The sequence below is a fragment of the Ostrinia furnacalis genome, unplaced genomic scaffold (assembly GCF_004193835.3).
Source record: "Ostrinia furnacalis isolate ACB-3 unplaced genomic scaffold, ASM419383v2 OfSCF7245, whole genome shotgun sequence".
NCBI lineage: Eukaryota > Metazoa > Arthropoda > Insecta > Lepidoptera > Crambidae > Ostrinia > Ostrinia furnacalis.
In genome coordinates, this window is record NW_021137484.1 from 427,128 (window position 1) to 434,121 (window position 6,994).

Sequence of the window (6,994 nt, forward strand, 5' to 3'; positions counted from 1 at the left end):
GTTTTAACAAAACTGAAAAAAAATCGTGTGTGTTCCAACTGGATATTGCATCAAGATCATAAAGATGAGAGAAACCAACTCTAACCACTTGACCAAGACGTATAACTAACTCTACATAGCACATATTCAATTATATAATTTATGATCGTACTATCCCTACCACTTTTCTCACTACGCTTTTGTCAATTTTGGCTACAAACTTCGAGCATAGCATACAGTAGGTACGCACCGTACCGTACACTGACTGTCCACACTAATGCTAATCCGGCACCCTGGTCCAAGAAGCAGCATTAGCTAGCTCCTGCATATTCAGCACTGGTGGTAATTATTATACTCCCTTTTTACGCTATCCCTTACACACTATTTATAATTACATCTAAATATGTAGTAATCAAACTATCCCCACTTACATTTTTCTCCCTTCACTCATGTCAAAAGGACAATGACCAAAAGTGGTCCAAATGTCCACCACTAATGAGACCTATATTGGCTTATAGTCCATTAAATAGAGAATAACTTTCAGTATGGGACGAAAAAAAAATAAGCTGTCAGTAAAAAGTTACGACAGTTTGAAAAATTGTAGTAGTTTACGCGCTAATCTCAGGAACTCAGGTCCTATTTGAAAAAATATTTTTGTCATGGATAGCCCATTTATCAAGGATGGTTTTAGGTTATTTAACATCACCCTACAACCAATAGGGGCGGAGCAGTAAAGACAAATGTTGTAAAAATGGGAAATATTATTCAAACTATTTTCACGCGCGCAAAGTCACAGCTAGTATAATATAATAATTCATCTACATAATTATAACCCAGTACCTACCAGTTGGAATAAAGACTATTTTTACCCCTTTCGCATATTCAAAGTATTCCAATATTGTTGTCTTTCTTCTGAGCTTATTTTTTTTTCTTTTAGCGAGAACCTAACACGGCACACTAAGCGACATGACATAACATGCATAGATTAGTCCAAAATGTGCGATGGATAGACTGATATCGAGAACATTTTTCAGATGAAAAGGTGAAAAACATGACTTTTCATTCAGTCATAACTTTTTACTGACAGCATATTTTTGATTGCGGTTTGGTTATAATGAATCAGTATTTAGTAGACTATTTTACTATATAGGTCTCGTTTGTGGTGGACATTTGGACCACACTCCATACATTTTTGGTCATTGTCCTTTGTCTACAAACTTCCAGCGTGTAGCATCAACGTGTAACACAGTACGCACTATACCATACACTGTCGGCACTCCTGATGTTATGCTAATCCGGCACCCTGGTCCAAGAAGCAGCATTAGCTAGCTCCTGCATATTCAGCAATGGTGGTAATTAGACTCCTAATTGATGGCCAGTCTTCGCTCGCACGAGGCTGTCTTCACAATGTAATTGCGCGAGAATGGCCACTGGAAGTCGCATAATTCGGGATATACGAGTACATAGAGAGATTTTCATCAATTAGCAGTTGGTGTCCATTGAAAACTAACTAGCCGCAAGTGTGTCTATGTAACGCCATATTTTAATTGACTGGACACAAACTTGTTAATATTTTTACTGAAATATCAAGTTATTTGCTTTGATATTTCATGAAGGTCCAAGTAAACTACTTTAACAATTATAAGTTCTCGTAAAAACTACTTTTCTCAACCTCTTTAAAGACGCAATTCGCTTGGCACTCGGAAACCTCTACGTTGTAGTTACCTACATTAAATAAATTCTTGTTCACTTCAATATCCATCTAGTCTTAACCATTAATATTAGAGAATGAAATAGACGTGGTGCATACGTTCATTTGGTAACCTGTCCTGCAGTCTAGTTAAAATACAGATCGCGAACGCTATTCTAATCACCAGTCAATAATACGCATACCAACTCATGGGAACTAGAGTCAGGATTAATTTTATCAGTATACCACATGTTGGTCTACATTTCAAATTAGCTGAACCCCACAATCTGGATCTCGAAAGAACAACGTTCCTTCATTATGAAAGTACCTCCAGTGGAGATTCGAAATCAGCTCTCATTAATTCGGCTAGCCACTCGAGAGTCCAGACAATCCATTCGTCAAACATGCCTAGGCACAAACGCGGGCGCTGCCTGGGCTAGGCAGAGATAGGCCCGCGCTCATTAAAATATGTAAATGATCCCGAGACATTACGCAGATAGGTGCTTCTGACTTATTGGCTGGACCGCGGTATGTAGTAAGACACTTCTTTTAAATTTTTACCCGTAAACTTTCTTACACTCAATTTTATACAAGTAGATGACTTACGCCCGTATTCACAAACGATGCTTGCTTACGTGAAACAGCAAATCGAATGCACAGCGTTGAATAGAGCTCTGTGATTGGTTCGTGTATGATCCTGTGCGTCCAAGCGCACTGTGAGACCTCATAGTAATGTTTGTGAATACGGGCGTGTGTCTAATCAGATGGGACTAATATTCCATGTCAAGCTTGAATTTAGAATACAGGGTCTTTGGAGATGGAGACTCATTCACAACCACTCCAGTCGAACAAAGAAATTCAGCAGATAAAACGCGCCAAAAGGAAGAAAAATTGCGAACTGTCTGGTTCCTGGATACCTAAGTTATAGCTTTTTCTATCGTGAGGTATGTTCTGACCTGTTCTTCTTCAAGGCAAATAGAGCCTGGAATGATTGCACGCATAAAGTACCAACGTTTAGTACCTATGTCAAATGGACCTATAACTTAACCGAGCTAACTGCGCACCGAGAATGCGACTCTCCCTCGCACTCACCCGCACAACTCCCCGTACCAGAGTGTCGATGTGACGTCATGGCTGCCAAGTGCCCGGTTAACTTGACCGGGCTGTAAATGTAGTCTTACCTTCCCTGCAAGTGCCTGTTCACTCTAGTCTTGTAGAGATCCAGGTCATAGCGTAGCTTTAAAGTAGAAATAAGAAATGATTGCATACTGTACCACACCGTCCCCCGAGTTGTGAACGCATTACTCGTGCGCAGGGCACCTACCGCGCGCCACTATTTAGCGTCATTACAAATGTCTCCGTCCACCGTCCGTCTGGCCGGGAGCTACCGTTTCTTATTAATAACGAGTATTGGCCCGCGGGTGTGGAGGCGGACTTCTTATTGACAGGAGTATTTGAAATGACGGTAGAGATTAGAATGTGCACGCGAAGTAAACGATGATTGACTTGGGCGGAACATAGAATCAGAATGTCGTTCTTTATGTCTCTGAAAGCGTAACCTCCACGCTTTTTTTATTTTATAAATGATCCTTAAAACATAGATCACATGAAAAAACCTTGCTCTACCGGCCTGTTTCAAAATTTGATTCATAAAAATTGCTCTATGTCTTCATATTCTCATAGCCTCAAACGTAAAACTCAAAGAACATTCCCCTGTGTCAAGCCAATGATGTACAATGAGTGTTTTTTGTTTTGGGATTTGGAATGCCTTTTATTGGTTGAAAAACGCGTTCGTGCCAATGAGGTCTTACATAGTCAAAACTCCAATCACAGTTTTGTATTACGCATATAGCGATTTGTTAAAACTATTCCCTAATTTGGCTTGCTCTGGCGGCAAAACGGAAACTCATTCAAAAAATTACCCCACATGTAGTCAAAGAGTCAAAGAAGCGCTCTCCTCAATACAGAGCCTCCGTTCGTTACCCGCTGAGGTAAGCAGAGTGTTGTTTTGTTCCCTCCGTCATTACGTTCGCGGGCTCATTACGAGCAACAGATCACTCCCTTAATTTGTGCATTTCCGATCCAAAGATATTCAAATATCAACCCTAATGACGCCCGGGAAATGTTAATAAAATGTTAATGCAGCGAAAGCGGGTCCCAGCGGCAATAAGTGACAGATTTGCTTGACAGACAGAGCTTGTTTGCGACAATGTATGAATAAGTCACGATACGCTTTTTGCGGTGCACTATTTTGTGGTCTTATTCTGTTTAGTGTTTTGATATCATTTGTAGAAATACTCTGATTTTAATTAGGTACTTCTACCAGCCCTTAATTTGGATAATAAAGTACAATAACATGACAAAGAAAAACAGAGTATAATTCGGTTTGGAAATATCCTGGATGCTTCATCTTTCCCTTCTTTGACAGTATCAAGTAAAAATCAACAGTTCACTGCACTAAAAAAAAAAGTCTGGATATTCTGCCGTGAAATCAGTAAAAAGTCAACATACTTTATCAAACGAGACCAATTTTCAAAACCCTTAAATACAGCACTTAAAGTAATTGACATCATAATAATACTACATCTTACTTGTCTTANTGTCTTAAAATTAAAAAAGAAATCGTGAGATGGACCTGTTCTATTTTTCCCCTGTGCCTCCTTAAACACCACATTACAAAATAATATACGGCGCGTCAATAGGGCTTGATTCATTACAGTGCAATTAAGGCGATAAGCGGCGTAATTACGTATGCTAATCGCGGGTAATGCCATTCGTCGGGACATGCCCGCTCGCCTTAGCCTGGCCACAGACTACCAGGATACTGTACGGTAAAGCAGATGGTTCACTCAATACTAAATGAGGAATATTCTGCCTACTAACATTAGGTACAATCAGTCGCCCATTCGTCGAGACATGCCCGCTCGCCTTAGCCTGGCCACAGACTACCAGGATACTGTACGAGGAAGCAGATGGTCCACTCAGTACTAAATGAGGAATATTCTGCCTACTAACATTAGGTACAATCAGTCGCCCATTCGTCGAGACATGCCCACTCGTCTTAGCCTGGCCACAGACTACCGGGATACTGTACGAGGATACAGATGGGTCACTTTGTGCTAAATGAGGAATATTCTGCCTACCAACATTAAATAATCAGTCGCCTTGATAAGTCTGCAGATGATCGGGATACAATGTTCATCTCTTACCAAACTCGTGGTCTTGTCGGCCTCTACCTACCTGCCATTCATCGAAAAGTGCTTTCCTAATGATAAGATGTGGAATTCTCTATTCGCTTTTGCGATCCTGGAATCCTAGACAAGTGGCAGTTTTAGATCGCTCAGAAAATCCTTCACAGAGTGAAATAACTCCATACAATGAAACCCTGGAGAATACCCGGAGTAACGGCCTATTGAAATTACAGCTGTCACGTTTTGCCACTTGTAAGAAATTAAGAAGCTCTTCATAAATTTCTGATCCCATGGCATATCCCTCGTAATTCGATGATTGACTAACACTTACTCGATAATTTTTCAGGTCTGTAGTTTTAGGCTGGCTTGCACCATCTTACTTTAGTTTGACAGATGTCAAAAATCTGTCAAACTCTATACAAAAACACCGGATCGTTATAGTTACGGTCAAAGTTAGGTGGTGGTGGTATCCAGCCTTAGTTCTAAATTGAATAATTAAAGCCTGCACATGTCAAAACTCATCTCTACCAAAGAAATGGCCTCTTCGTTATTGGACAAACCGTGCTCTAATTACAGCCCCCTCGCATGGGTCTTCTGTCCCATCTTATTCTATGCTATCAATTTAATTAAAATATACGCGGATTATACGGGTGTCAGGCGAAATACGTAGCTATAAGACAGTGCAGACTGCCGGACTTGGGCCGAGGAGACAAAGTTATTCTGCTCTACTCTTATCGTAGGTTAGAACTCTTGGAGCTTTAGGGACCAGGGAACCTAATAACTTAGAGAATTGGTAACCTAGGGACTCGGAATCAACCCGAATCATCTTTTTAGCAGTACCAGTACAGGTACATATTTATTTAAACCCCAAAAAGCTGTAACACCGCCTTGTCATCGACAACGCAAACCTATTAAACATTGCGACCGACCGCTAATTGACAAGAGCGACGCGACAAAACTATCGTGTTGCATTTGTTGCTGGTGAAACGTGAAATATAAAATCGGGCAAGAGTTAAACTGACTATTTTTGTCAACAGCTCTTCAGAATATACGTTTTTGTTGAAAAATAACACCTTTTTACAACTGGATAAGGTGTCACAGTGTTTACCTAGTCCCAGACGAACTGTTGTCAGTATCTGGGTCAGAAAATTCACATTTTAATGATTCAAATACATAAAGCCTCCGTAGTCCAGTGGTTGGAGAGACGCTCTCAAGATTCAGAGGCTTGTGTTTCCATTCCTTGGTAAAATCCATAGTAAAATCACTTTATGACCTCGCCAATCCATCTGGCCGTGGGGAGTGTAGACCAAATCCTCCATTTGCTTCTGGTGAATTAGAGAGGGTCGTGCACCTGTAGTGGAGACCAAATGACCTGATGATGAAAATGTCATCATCAGGAACCATACGGCTTCGGACATTATTATCATCGTCATCAGGAACCACGTGGCTATTGGATGCCAATTTCGCAGTAGATATTTTGCCATTCACCCGATTTCACACTTCACAACAACGCATTCAATATTGTCACCGCACAAATCGGCCGTAGAAAGTGCAGCGTCCATTAAAAATTAACAGTTATTGTATTAATACACCTCAAAGCACGATCTGCCCGAAATAAATTGCACTTCACAATGCGCCGATACGGGTATGATGGCGGGTGGAACGCGGCACTTGCGTTTTATAGATTTTTAATGTTTTTATTAAAGTACCTATTTAAATGACAGTGTTTATGTGCAATAGGTAATATTAAGTCTTGTAAATCATTCTAAAGAAAAAAGTTTTCCTTTGAGATCGGAAAGTTAAAACCACCATAAAACCAGACGTTAACTGGACTATTATATGTATTTTTGACTCTCCTTCCAATTCACTTAAGATTATACGTTTTATGGTTTGTTCTCACCCGAGTGGAAATAGTTTTTTTTAATTATTAAATAGGATAAATATCAAATTACTTAAAATAACTGTTTCAATCTTACGAGTTTTTAATTGATATTCTACTTCGCAAGTCACTTTTTGTGTAAGCCGTAACTACTTAAAAGCCAAGGAAAAATTAACTAACAAAAAAATTATCTAGCACAATAGATACAATACAGCACTCCAAATCTTGGAATATTAAAAATGATACCTGAAAATG